Raw genomic sequence first — 14309 nt, 5'->3', positions numbered from 1 at the left:
TCGCAATTTCAGAGATGCAAAAGGTAAAACATGTCTGCAACGCAGAACTGATGAAATCCAGTATTTACAGCAGGAGTAAGGGGGAAAATTAGGAAGACTAGCACTGCCCCAGAACAATATGAAGGACCAACAGTGTTAAAAACAGGCAACATTGAGGGCTCTTTTGCTTTCCTGGATTTGCAATATTCCAAAAGCAGCCAGCCTTGCTTTTGTAAAAGCTGTGTTGAAAGATTGTAAATAAATTTATTGTTATTTTGATAATCTGATTTTCTAATTTTCCTAAACTGAACCTAGATTATTTGTGTAATATTTTTAAAGCAATATTAAGTGGTTCAATGTTTTCTTGTTTCATCCCGATTAATTTCACTAGTTCTTGTATATGTCCTAATCTATATAAAACATATATATATATATTTCCAAATATATAACATACATATTTACATATACATATATATTATATAGTGTGTGTGTGCATATATATAGCACAAGGGCATCTGCGTACAGAATGCTGGAGGTTGAAATACGTGCTTGTGACACACTTTTCCACAATGGTCACCTTAATCGTAACATGCACAGTGTTGCTAAGCGAAAGTCAAATACATGTTTACAGGTAAAAGGCGCTGGTTATACGCTTGATGAACTCTTGCTGTGCGTTTCAGTCCTTAAAATTTTCAAAGCGGAGCAGTGCCATCTGGTGGTACAAACCAGAGCTGCAGGCAATACCTGCCGTGACTCCAGGGCAGGTCCTCGGTACTGCGTCCCTTCCGTTGAGAAGAAAATTATAGCCGAATTTGTGTTCCTGTTAGTGATGCAAGTCTTATAAACGATCACCAAAATGTCAAAAGCCCCAAACTCTTCCTAAGTTGTGGCTGCATGTATCCAGTATTTCCTGTAAACGGTCGCAATAACTTTTCAAACCTTTTTACAAATTGTTGGATTATGTTGGCAAAGTCAGACACATTTTGCCTAAAGATAAACATGTTGTAATGATGAAAGGATTGTTTCTCTTATAGAATTACATCACAGTGACTTTTAGCCTATAATTCACTTGTTCATGTCATTTTACAAATTACTGATACATGCAAGAGTTATCACTATGCTGATGGGAGTGGGGAAATCCACCATCATTTTTGGTCTGGTTCACCTCTATAGCTTTCAAAATACTTTCTTCACATACATCATCGCTCTTCTCCAATTCAGCCGCTAATGTGATCTTTTTATCTCCCTCATTATTGTTATTGCTTTCTTTTAAAATGCAAGAGTGGGACTTCCCTGGTGGTGCAGTGGTTAAGAATATGCCTGCCAATGCAGGGGACACGGGTTCGAGCCCTGGTCGGGGAAGAGCCCACATGCCGTGGAGCAACTAAGCCCGTGCGCCACAACTACTGAGCCTGCGCTCTAGAGCCCGCGAGCCACAACTACTGAGCCTGGGTGCCACAACTACTGAAGCCCGCATGCCTAGAGCCCGTGCTCCACAGCAAGAGAAGCCACTGCAATGAGAAGCCCGCGCAACACAACGAAGAATAGCCCCCGCTCGCCGCAACTAGAGAAAGCCTGCGTGCAGCAACGAAGACCCAACACAGCCAATAAATAAATAAATAAATGAATAAAAATTTTAAAAAATAAAATAAAATGCAAGAGTAATACATGAATATGTGCTCACTGTCAAAAATGATTTTAAGCACATAGGGGAAAAGTGAGCACCTACCTTGACTCCACCATAAAGCCATTCCTCTCCCCAGAAGGGATGTCCAGTTTGGATCCTTTTCTGTGAGCTTCCATGTGAAGGTGAAGAAATGAACATACCATCAGCAGAATGTTTTGGACCATCCGTTTCCACATGAAGTTGTTGTTGTAACTATAAACCCATCATTACCAAGGACTGTTGTAGCTATGCTTACAACATAGAGTCTTACTGGAACTATCACAAGAATTTTTTGTTTTGGAGTCCAAAGTATTTAAAGAACTTCCTACTGGACTTGAACTAAAGCTTGGACTCTGTTGACCTTTCCCCAATTCTATGCTGAATTCTCCTCAGCTCAAGTCCCTTCATGAACATGCATGTTCCCTTAGCTTAAAACTTCCCCAATTTTGCTATCTGGGGAGACGCTGCTTTGGGAAAGATCCCCGGGGTTTTCCTTACTTGCTGCAAGTAATAAGAAATCTTTCTTTTGGAAAAAAAAAAAGAACCTTCTCCTTCAAATGTACTGTGGATGTCGTGAAAGGAGCTGGTAGTGATTAGGTAAACTACTGTGTTCATCTATCCAGGCTGACATAACAAAATAGCACAGACTGGGGGGCTTAATAACAGGAATTTATTGTCTCACAGCTCTCGAGGCCAGAAGTCAAGATCAAGGTGCCAGCTGGTTCAGTTTTTGGTGAGGCCGTCTCCTCGCTGTGTCCTCGCATGGCCTCTGTGCAGGCGCAGAGAGAGAGATTTCTGGTGTCTCTTCTTAAAAAGACACCAGTCCTGTAGGATTAGGGCCCCACCTGTAGGAGTGCATTTACCCTTAATTACCTCCTGAAAGGCCAAAAACAGTCACTTTGGGAGTTAGGACTTCAACATGTGACTTCGTTTAGTCCACGACCTTGGCAGACATATTTCTCCTACCACAAGGCTAGGGTGTGAAATATTTAATGCCTTCGATGCACCTTAACACAAAAAACTCACCTGGGGAGACAGTGTGTTGGCAGCCAGTTGGATATTAAAAACTAAACTCACTTCTTTACTGAACACAGACCTTAAGTCCCACATCAGCCATTGTGCTGAGTCCAGCTGATCCTGCCATCTGTACGTCTCTCCACACTTGAGCTGTGTAGCTCTGCAGGCTGAGAGAAGGGGTCCATCATAACAAGTAGTTCTGGGATCCCCATGTCACGCTCTGATCCCACATTGCAGAAACCTTGACATTCACTTCTGTAGAGTACTCAACAGAACTGAAGGAGGTATCAATAGTTCTAATAAAGTTACTTTGATCAGTGCTCAAATCATGCATTTTCTGTCAGCAATCTCATCCCCTTCCCCAGGGAGTTATCAGAGTGCAGAAAGCAGGGTCCCAGGTGATCCCATGGAGCTGGCCACACGTCTGATCCTCTCAGGAACTGATTAGCTTGAGTTTTCAAAGTCTATTCTGATACATCCCTTATTAATTTTATAATTTTATGAACAGTTTTGAAATATACTATCTATTAAAACCATTGAAATTTTTTCTGCCCTAATTCAATCAGAATATTTTAAAGGATTGCTAGGAAAGTATGAGCCCTCTAGGTAATTTCTCTTCTAGAAAATATTAGCAAATGAAATTGAAAGAATAAAAAAAAATTGATACAAAACATAAGTGATACTGTTCAGTGTTTCTGCCAGAAAGAAAAAATGATGACCATCATTGTTCCCAAAGGCATTTCCAACAGTGCTTCAGGGAAGAGCTCTAGCTAACGTGTTTTGTAAAAGCACTTTTATATAACTTTTTAACCCAGATCTTATATGAGAAGTCACCTAAAATTTTAAATGGGAGCATAGATAACACTCTCCCACACAATTTAAAAGTAGTCTTTTCATTTTCTCTCAATTTTTTGGCTTCAGATCTTTCCATTTTCCACCCACTTTTTATTTGGTCGTTTTCAGTTCTTCAGGGCTGTTGAAACTGAATACTGCTCCCTGAGGTGTCGTATTTATACTACTCTTACCTGGCTGACTTATTGTACCTCCTCTTTACTACAGAGTTAAGTAGTAAAAAGGCTAAGGGATAGCGACTGGAGAAAAAAAGAATGTCAAAATATAATCCTGACATTTGTATTGTATGAAGTAATGTCCAGGTTTCTTTGTTTGGCCCAGGTGATCATTTATTTATCAGCAATTAAAACATGTAGAGAACATACCCTTTTTAAAAATATTTTTTAAAGTTTCGGTGACTGGACTTCCTTGGTGGTCCAGTGGTTAAAATTCCACGCTTCCACAGCAGGGGATGCAGGTTCAATCCCTGGTTGGGGAACAAAGTTTGATCTTGCATGCCTCGAGGCATGGCCAAAAAAAAAAAAAGAAGGAAAACATGAGGGGACTAATTGTCATCTGATCCAGGAATTCCAATTCTGGGTATACATCCAAAAGAACTGAAAGCAGGATTTCATAGAGATGTTTGTTCATAGCAGTGACAGCCAAGAGGTAGCGATCCAAGTGCCCATTGAGGGAAGAATGGACAAACGAAATGTGGTATTTCCTTACGATGGAATATTATTCAGCCTTAAAAAGGAAGGAAAGGAAATATAAGAGCTAACACCCATCCTTCTCAAACTCTTCCAAAATATAGCAGTGAGAGGAACACTCTCAAACTCATTCTATGAGGCCACCATACCCCTGATACCAAAACCAGACAAAAATGTCAAAAAAAGAGAAAACTACAGGCTAATGTCACTAATGAGCATACATGCAAAAATAAACAAAATAAATCAAACAGAATCCAACAGCCCATTAAAAGGATCATACACCATGATCAAGTGGGGTTTATCTCAGGAATGCAAGGATTCTTCAATATACGCAAATCAATCAATGTGATACACCATATTAACAAACTGAAGGACAAAAACTATATGATAATCTCAAAAGATGCAGAAAAAGCTTTCAACAAAATTCAACACCCTTTTATGATAAAAACTCTCCAGAAAGTAGGCATAGAGGGAATCTACCTCAACATAATAAAGGCCATACATGACAAACCCACAGCCAACCTCGTACTCAATGGTGAAAAGCTGAAACCGTTTCCTCTAAGATCAGGAACAAGACAAGGTTGTCCACTCTCACCACTACTATTCAACATAGTTTTGGAAGTTTTAGCCAATCAGAGAAGAAACAGAAATAAAAGGAATCCAAATTTGAAAAGAAGAAGTAAAAGTGTCGCTGCTTGCAGATGACATGATACTATACACAGAGAATCCTAAAGATGCCACCAGAAAACTACTACAGCTAATCAATGAATTTGGTAAAGTAGCAGGATACATAGTTAATGCACAGAAATCTCTTGCATTCCTATACACTAATGATGAAAAATCTGAAAGAGAAATTAAGGAAACACTCCCATTCACCATTGTAACAAAAAGAATAAAATACCTAGGAATAAACCTACCTAAGGAGACAAAACACCTGTATTCAGAAAACTAGAAGACACTGATGAAAGAAATTAAAGATGTTACAAACAGATGGAGAGATATACCATGTTCTTGGATTGGAAGAATCAACATTGTGAAAACGACTATACTACCCAAAGCAATCTACAGATTCAATGCAATCCCTATCAAACTACCACTGGCATTTTTCACAGAACTAGAACAAAAAAATTCACAATTCGTATGGAAACACAAGAGACCCCGTATAGCCAAAGCAATCCTGAGAAAGAAAAACGGAGGTGGAGGAATCAGGCTCCCGGACTTCAGACTATACTACAAAGCTACAGTAATCAAGAGAGTATGGTACTGGCACAAAAACAAAAATATAGATCAATGGAACAGAATAGAAAACCCAGAGATAAACCTACACCCATATGGTCACCTCATCTTCGATGAAGGAGGCAAGATTATACAATGGAGAAAAGACAGCCTCTTCAATAAGTGGTGCTGGGAAAACTGGACAGCTACATGTAAAAGAATGAAATTAGAACACTTCCTAACACCATACACAAAAATAAATTCAAAATGGATTAAAGATCTAAATGTAAGGCCAGACACTATAAAACTCTTAGAGGAAAACATAGGCAGAGCACTCTTTGACATAAATCACAGCAAGATCCTTTTTGACCCACCTCCTAGAGAAATGGAAATAAAAGCAAAAATAAACAAATGGGGTCTTCTCTGGTGGCACGGTGGTTGAGAGTCTGCCTGCCGATGCAGGGGGTGCGGGTTAATGCCCCGGTCCGGGAGGATCCCACATGCCGCGGAGCGGCTGGGCCCGTGAGCCATGGCCGCTGAGCCTGCGCGTCCGGAGCCTGTGCTCCGTGGCAGAAGGGGCCGCGGCGGTGAGCGGCTGGTATACCGCACAAAATAAATAAATAAATAAATAAATAAATAAACAAATGGGACCTAATGAAACTTAAAAGCTTTTGCACAGCAAGGAAACCATAAACAAGACGAAAAGACAACTCTCAGAATGGGAGAAAATATTTGCAAACGAATCAATGGACAAAGGCTTAACCTCCAAAATATACAAGCAGCTCATTCAGCTCAATATCAAAAAAACAAAAGCCCAATCCAAAAATGGGCAGAAGACCTAAATAGACATTTCTCCAAAGAAGACATACAGATTGCCGACAAACAGATGAAAGGATGCTCAACATCACCAATCATTAGAGGAATGCAAATCAAAACCACAGTGAGGTATCACCTCATACCAGTCAGGATGGCCATCATCAAAAAATCTACAAGCAATAAATGCTGGAGAGGGTGTGGAGAAAAGGAAACCCCCCTTGCACTGTTGGTGGGAATGTAAATTGATACAGCCACTATGGAGAACAGTATGGAGGTTCCTTAAAAAACTACAAATAGAACTACCATATGACCCAGCAATCCCACTACTGGGCATATACCCTGAGAAAACCATCATTCAAAAAGACACATGGGGACCTCCCTGGTGGTTCAGTGGATGGGGCTCCGAGCTCCCAGTGCAGGGGCCCCAGGTTCAATCCCTGGTTGGGGAACTAGGTCCCACATGCATGCCACAGCTAAGAGTTCACATGCCACAACTAAGGAGCCCGCCTGCCGTAACTAAGATGAGGTACAACCAAGTAAATAAATAAGTAAATAAACAATTTTTTTAAAAAAGAAAAGAGACATGTACCACAAAGCTCATTGCTGCACTATTTACAATAGCCAGGACATGGAAGCAACCCTAAGTGTCCATCGACAGATGAATGGATAAAGAAGATGTGGCACATATATACAATGGAATATTAGCCATAAAAAGAAACGAAATTCAGTTATTTGTAATGAGGTGGATGGTCCTAGAGTCTGTCATACAGAGTGAAGTAAGTCAGAAAGAGAAAAACAAATACTGTATGCTAACACATATATATGGAATCCAAAAAAAAAATGGTTCTGATGAAACTAGGGGCAGGACAGGAATAAAGACGCAGACATAGAGAATGGACTTGAGGACACGGCGGGGGGGGGGGGGGGGAGGGTAAGCTAGGCCGAAGTGAGAGAGTGGCACGGACATATATTCACTACCAAATGTAAAATAGATGGCTAGTGAGAAGCAGACGCATAGCACAGGGAGATCAGCTGGGTGCTTTGTGACCACCTAGAGGGGTGGGATAGGGAGGGTGGGAGGGAGACGCAAGAGGGAGGGGATATGGGGATATATGTATATGTATAGCTGATTCACTTTGTTATAAAGCAGAAACTAACACAACATTGTAAAGCAATTATACTCCAATAAAGATGTTTAAAAAAAAAACGGAAGGAAATTCTGACACGTGCTACAACACGTCTGAACCCTAAGAACATTCTGTTAAGTGAAATAAACCAGTCACAGAAAGACGTAGAACACGATGCTACTTATCCAAGGTCCCTAGAGGAGTCAAATTCGCAGAGACCGAAAGTAGAATAATTGCCAGGAGTTGGGGGAGAAGAAGGAAGAGGGAGTTAGGGTTTGATGGGTATGGAGTTTCAGGGTTGCGAGTTGAAAAATGCGAATACCTTTAACACTACATCTCGCACAGCAAACTGTCGTGTAAAGCGCAACTTATACTTGACTACTGAACGGTTTACCTGCGATTTGGAATAAGAATAATCAATTTGGTCTTTGTCCTCATTTCTAGGGCAAAGCTCCTAAAACCTTGGAACTTCCTGTGATGAGAGTGACAAAGTTGTCTTTTGTTGTGTTAACGAGGTGACTTTTGGCCCTGAGGATGGGAACTGGTTGCGGGTGAGCCAAACTCGTGATTAGAGGTTGGAGTTTTCAGTCCCAGCCCCTCAAGCTACTGTTGATGTAGCACATCTGCCATTTACAGTCATTTAGATTGTTTCCAGTAATTTTCTTAGGTCTTGACCCTTGCAATTACATTAGAAATCAGCAAATCTCACTGTCTATACCCAAGATAGATCTATATCCTGTGAAAAAATTCTCCAACATGGGCACAAAAATACACTGAGTGTTCATCGCAGTGCTGTGATTTTTCTCCTTCACTAGTGGTTTGCTGAGTGCTGGGGGCTTTGCTGCTGCCATATAGTCTCTGCAAGCAGCAGAAAGTGGCAATGCAGCGCCCCATCTCTTCAAGGGACAGCCCGGCCTTATTACCACGACCACTCTTTGCCCGAGCTGTGAACACGGCCCAGGGTAGTAGATAAGGTGGCCTACAAAGGAGCCGGGGCACTGGATCAATTACACTCCCTGCAGCTGGAGGCCTGTGAAGTGTGCCATTTTTAGGGTGCAGTGTAAACCTGGATCCAGGGGCTCTTTTACGGTGCTATGTCCTCTTCTATTCTATCTTCTGATAAATACATGGATCTGAGAACCAAGGGGTGAAAGCAGGAGTGACCTTGCTTCCCATCACTCCCAATGACTCGATCAGGGAATTCGTGCGTCCCATCCCCCCACAGGCCTAAGCTCTGTGGGTCTGGAGGTCCTGCTCCCAGAGGGAGGATGTCTCTAACCAGGGCACAGTAAGAGTCACACAAACTTTAAGCTGTAAGACTCACACTAAACAAACTTTGGCGACTTGCGCCCAAAGACTGACAGGATATGGTAGGGAAAAGAAGCATGGGTTGGAAGTCAATGACGGATAACCAACTGAAGACTTAAAATAGGATGGGTAATTGTTCATGAGCATTTATGCTTCAAGATGTTCAAAGCAACAACTCATGAAACTTGCATAATGAGGGAGAAGTCATTAGCAACCATAGTTGGAGATTTGCACCCACCCCACTCAGAGCCGGATAGAACAAGCAGAACATAAGGTTGTAGGGAACTATCACAATCACGCAGTGCTCCTCTCTTACACTCAACCCCTGTGTGTACAGACACCCATCATGGGCCCTTTGCAACCTCCCGTGGGAATCAAAGGGCATGGGAACCAACCAGCTCGGAGCTTTGGTTAATGCTTTTACCGTGAGTAATAAAGTCCTATGTCTCTGACTCCGGAGTCCTGTGTTTTTCTGCCAGCATCCATGAAGCAGTGCAGGCTAATTTGTCCGCTTGCAAAGAAATAAAATCCCAGACCCTGCCCATTTCTTCACACAGGCCCAGAGGGTTCATCTACTCAGACTTGGCCATCTCGAGTTTCAGATCCCATTCCTTCCCTGTCAGGCATTTACACCCCTGTGTAGCCCCTTCTCTCGAGTCTGACCTGGCCCTGTGAGCCATTGCCTACCAATTAAATATGGTGCAAGGGGCACTGTGTGTCTTCTGAGACTAGGTCACAAGAAACCTTGCAGCTTCTGCCCGGGTTTCTAAGAACACTTGTTCTGGGGGAAGCCAGCTTTGCTTTAAGAAGTCCAAGTAGATAAAGAAGATGTGGTACATATGTACAATGGAATTTTACTCAGCCATAAAAAAGAATGAAATAATGCCATGTGCAGCAACATGGATGGACCTAGAGATTATCATACTAAGTGAAGTAAATCAGAGAAAGACAAATACCATATGATATCACTTATATGTGGAATCTAATAAAAAATGATACAAATGAACTATTTATAAAACAGAAACCAAATCACAGATCTCAAAATCAAACTTATGGTAACCAAAGGGGAAACGTGGGGAGATGTGACAAATTACGAGATTGGGATTAACACACACAAGCTACTATATATGAAATAGATAACTAATAAGAACCTGCTGTAGGGCTCAGGGAACTCTACTCAATACTCTGTAATGACCTATATGGGAAAAGAATCTGAAAAAGAGTGGATATATATATATATATATATATATAACTGATTCACTTTGCTGTATGCCTGAAACTAACACAACATTGTAAATCAACTCTATTCCAATAAAAAATTCAAAAAAAAAAAAAGAAAGAAATCCAACTCTCCTGGGACCACCAGGTTTGAGGAAACCCCAAGCCAGCCACATGGAGTGGGAAGGAGATGCCACACAAGAGCCCAGGGACTTCAGCCAGCCCAGCTGAGATGCTGGGAGGATCCTTGAGAGGGTTCTCAGGAGCTCAGCCCCACCTGCCATCTGAGGGTAACTGCATCAGAGAATGCAAGTGAGGACCAAGCAGCTGAGCCCAGTCAACTCACAGACCATCAGACACTGTCATAAATGGTTGTTTTAAGTCACAGAGGTCGGGGGTGGCTTGTTGCATAGCAGGAGAGGCCAGGAGCAGGGAATGAGGGGGCAGGGTCAGCAGAGGAGCTGACCATGGGTGAGCAGGTGAAGCGCAGCTTCAGCCTAGCTCCACAGGGAGCTCCTGAGTAAAAATCATTTAGTGCATCTCTATCCCGGCTGTTGTCCAGGGCTTTTTTTTTTTTTTAACATCTTTATTGGAGTGTAATTGCTTTACAATGGTGTGTTAGTTTCTGCTGTATAACAAAGTGAATCAGCTATGCATATACATATATCCCCATATCTCCACCCTCTTGCGTCTCCCTCCCTCCCACCCTCCCTATCCCACCCCTCTAGGAGGTCACAAAGCACCGAGCTCATCTCCCCCGTGCTATGCGGCTGCTTCCCACTAGCTATCTATTTTACGTTTGGTAGTGTATATATGACGGGAATAAAGACACAGACCTACTAGAGAATGGACTTGAGGATATGGGGAGGGGGAAGGGTAAGCTGTGACAAAGTGAGAGAGTGGCATGGACATATATACACTGTCCAGGGCTTTTGAACTCAGCCTCCCTCACCGGAGGGACGGTCATTGGCCAAGGGGTGGGGCTGGAAGGTGATGCACCTCCCAGCGGCCAGGACGTCAGGGGTGTGAGGGCATCCCCTGGAGTGGGGCAGGTGGGAGCCCTCAGCCAGCGCACCTGTGCTGTCAGGGGAGGGGCACAGCAACGGAACAGCGAAAGGGGACCAGGACACACCAGCAGTGTCTGCCACTCTCCCTCTGACAGCACCCTCTTCCAAACACCTCCCGCCTGGGTCCCGGAGGTAGCATCTAACTTGTCTTCCCAATTCTACCCTCATGGTTCTCCATTCTCCACGCAGCATCCAGAACCATCTCTTGCCTTGAGTTTAATCTGGGCACTGGGCGGGGAACCTTCCGCAGTTCTCCCATTGTGCTTCGATAGAAGCCCGAACTCCTCGCCCCGCCCTACAAGGAGCCCAGTGGCCTGGCCCCGCCCAGATCTTCGCTCCAACCTGCACCGCCTTCCCCAGTGGCCTTCCCGGGGCTCTGACTCCCCAGCCGCTGCGTTGGCTCAGAGCCTCTGCACAACTGTGGCTCTTCCTGCAGAATTTGTTCTCCAGCTGTCCTTGCATGCGGGCTGGGGGAGTGACGTGAGTCACAGTGAGGGACGGAGGGGGAGAGAGAGAGTGAGAGAGAGAGAGAGGGAAGGAGGGAACTAAGGAGGGGGACAGGGAAGGAGAAAGGAAGGGAAGAGTGAGGAAATGAGACGGAGAGAATGAGTGAGTGAGTGAACAAAAGCATTTGTATTCTAGAGAAAAATTAAAATCTGTCTTAGGAAGCAAGAGTCATTGCTGTTAGGTTAGGTATTGGAAAAAAACCCAATTATTTCTGCATATAAACAGGCATAATATATTAAATATATATTTAAAAATAATATATAAAATATACTAAAATATTTATAAAAATATTTGCCTAGGTGGCAACCAATGAAAATGGACATTAGTAGAGGTTTACAGCAGATCCCAAGGTCCCCGCACTGGGCCCAGTGTTAACCCATAATGGGGAAGCAAGATGGAAAGGGGCAAAGGTAGTACCGGGAGAGAGACAAGCAAAGCCTAGGGAGGTTTAAGACCACAGCTGTTTTCCAAATGATCCATAAGTATCCAGTATTTCAGGAACCAGTGTCGCTGTACTGATGTGCCTTGGCTTGAATATGTCCCCTGAATAGAGGCCTTTTAACAAATTTGGGTTCATACCATATATAACTTGGTGCCCTACTTTTTTCAGTTTAACGGTATATTGTGTGCATTTTTCCATGGTGGACACTTTTTGGGTTCAGCCCTTTGCTTCCAAAAAGGATTTCAGGCAATTTCATTTTGAATCAGAGTGTTGAGGGGCACCTACTTCAGGCCACAGAAAATTCTTTTCAACGACCTGCTTCCTAATGGTGCGTCTAGTCCCCTTTATAAGTCGCTGGTCATTGGACATGGTAAACAACTGTCAATAAATGAAGGAAGAGGTAGATACTAAGTGCAGTCAAAACACCAAGGGCGGGGAGAGACGCTAAGTTACGTTTTAAAATTGCGGTTACTGGGGTAACTGAAAACAACATTAAAAAAAAAAAAAAAAAGCCAGCACTGGCAGAGAAGCAGCTCCCTGGAGATCTGTCTCACTGTATTTCATCTGTTCTACTCACAGAAGGGCAGTATTGTTCGGTTTTTCGGATTGAATTTTACACAGATCCTGGGAGGATTAAGGATAATGAACAACGTATTTCCTGGCAATTAAGCGAAGTGGCTGGTCTAGGTAAAAACTCCCCTGCGCTCGTAAGAAATCCTTCTTATTTGAACTCATATTTGAGTTTATTAGGATAAGAACATTACTTATTCAGTCAGCTATAAAGTACTATTTTTATTGCTGTAAAACATGACCAAGACACAAAACTAAAATAATTCATTATTGTTCTTGCAAATCATTTCAGTTCTTCAACTTTTCATTGCATTTTCCCCCCTTTCTTCCTTTTTCAGTCATTCACTTAATTCATGTATTCATGGTTTTTACAATATTTTCAAATTTTTGAGGACAAGCGTGTTAGTTATTCTGTACCATCAAATAATATTTTCATTTTAGAACACATCAACCTTTATTTTTAAGAATTTTAAGTTTGAGAAAAGCATATTTTGCTATTATTAAAGAAAATGCTAAATTCCCTTTTAATACTAATAATTAGAGATTTATATTTTCACTAGGAGATTATAAAGTTTTAAAGTTTTCTACTACATTTAATGTGTTCTAGTCAAGTCTCTCTCCACTGTCTTTTTTCTTTTTTTTTCTTTCTTTTTTTTTTTGTAGAAACACCATAAAGGAAAATGTAACTCAGCGATCTGTGCCTCACCTTTGAAATTCATGAACTCCTAGGAAAACAGATCCACTTCTGCCCTAAATGTTGATGCAGTACTGTTAAGAATGGAAGATTCCAGGGCTTCCCTGGTGGTGCAGTGGTTAAGAATCCTCCTGCCAATGCAGGGAACACGACACACACAGTTCGAGCCCTGGTCCGAGAAGATCCGACGTGCCGTGAAGCAACTAAGCCCGTGAGCCACAACTACTGAGCCCACGTGCCACAACTACTGAAGCCCCGACACCCAGAGCCCGCGCTCTGCAACAAGACAAGCCACTGCAGTGAGAAGCCCACGTACCACAACAAAGAGTAGCCTCCACTCGCCACAACTAGAGAAAGACTGTGCACAGCAATGAAGACCCAACACAGTCAAAAATAAATAAATAAATTAAAAAAAGAAAATGGAAGATTCCAGAGGGAACTTCAGATTCCGGGGCACAGGGTTTCCTTCTGAAGACCTGGGCCCTGTATCTGACTTGTCTGCAGGATTTCTCAGAGGTGGGCTCATCCCAATTCCTGTCCAAAGGTGGTCAGTTGTCAGAAAGGAACCTCTGAAAACCTACCACCTGCTGAGCTGAAGTGTGCATCTCACGAAAGTCAATATTTTCAGCTTCCCTTTGTCCTGAATGTGTATAAAGGGCTTTCAAGTATTTATCCCTTTTATTGTGAGTATTGGCAGAGAAAAATAGCTTTCATCTTTGATCCTTTTGCAGAGAGCAAAAATGTAGAAGCACGGATAACTTATTTTAGACTTCACTAGATCCTTTCTTTAGGTTATTTTATTAAAAACCCCAAATAGAAATGCAATGACAAAAAATGAAACTACACTATATTAGTGTCAAGGTCACATTTCTTTGAACCTAGTAGTTTAATTAACTTTGTTCTTAATGATGAGGTGCACATCAACTTAGCTTAGATGATAGAGTCTCCTGATGTGAAGAGGTAGTCAATCAAATCAGAAGAGGGTAACTAAAACCTTGGAACTTGAAACTATGGATAAGGGGGGACTTCTGTACACTGTATTTTAACCTCATGAGACTATTATTATTGTTTTATACAATCCATTTTTGTTATTGTCATTTAGACAAAGTGCATTTAGATTTACCCACATTTTAACACTTTTT

The sequence above is a fragment of the Delphinapterus leucas genome, chromosome 21 (genome assembly GCF_059928025.1).
Source record: "Delphinapterus leucas isolate spDelLeu-1000000601 "Yukka" chromosome 21, BTC_Dleu_Yukka2, whole genome shotgun sequence".
Classification (NCBI taxonomy): domain Eukaryota; kingdom Metazoa; phylum Chordata; class Mammalia; order Artiodactyla; family Monodontidae; genus Delphinapterus; species Delphinapterus leucas.
Note: the sequence above shows the minus strand (reverse complement) of the source record.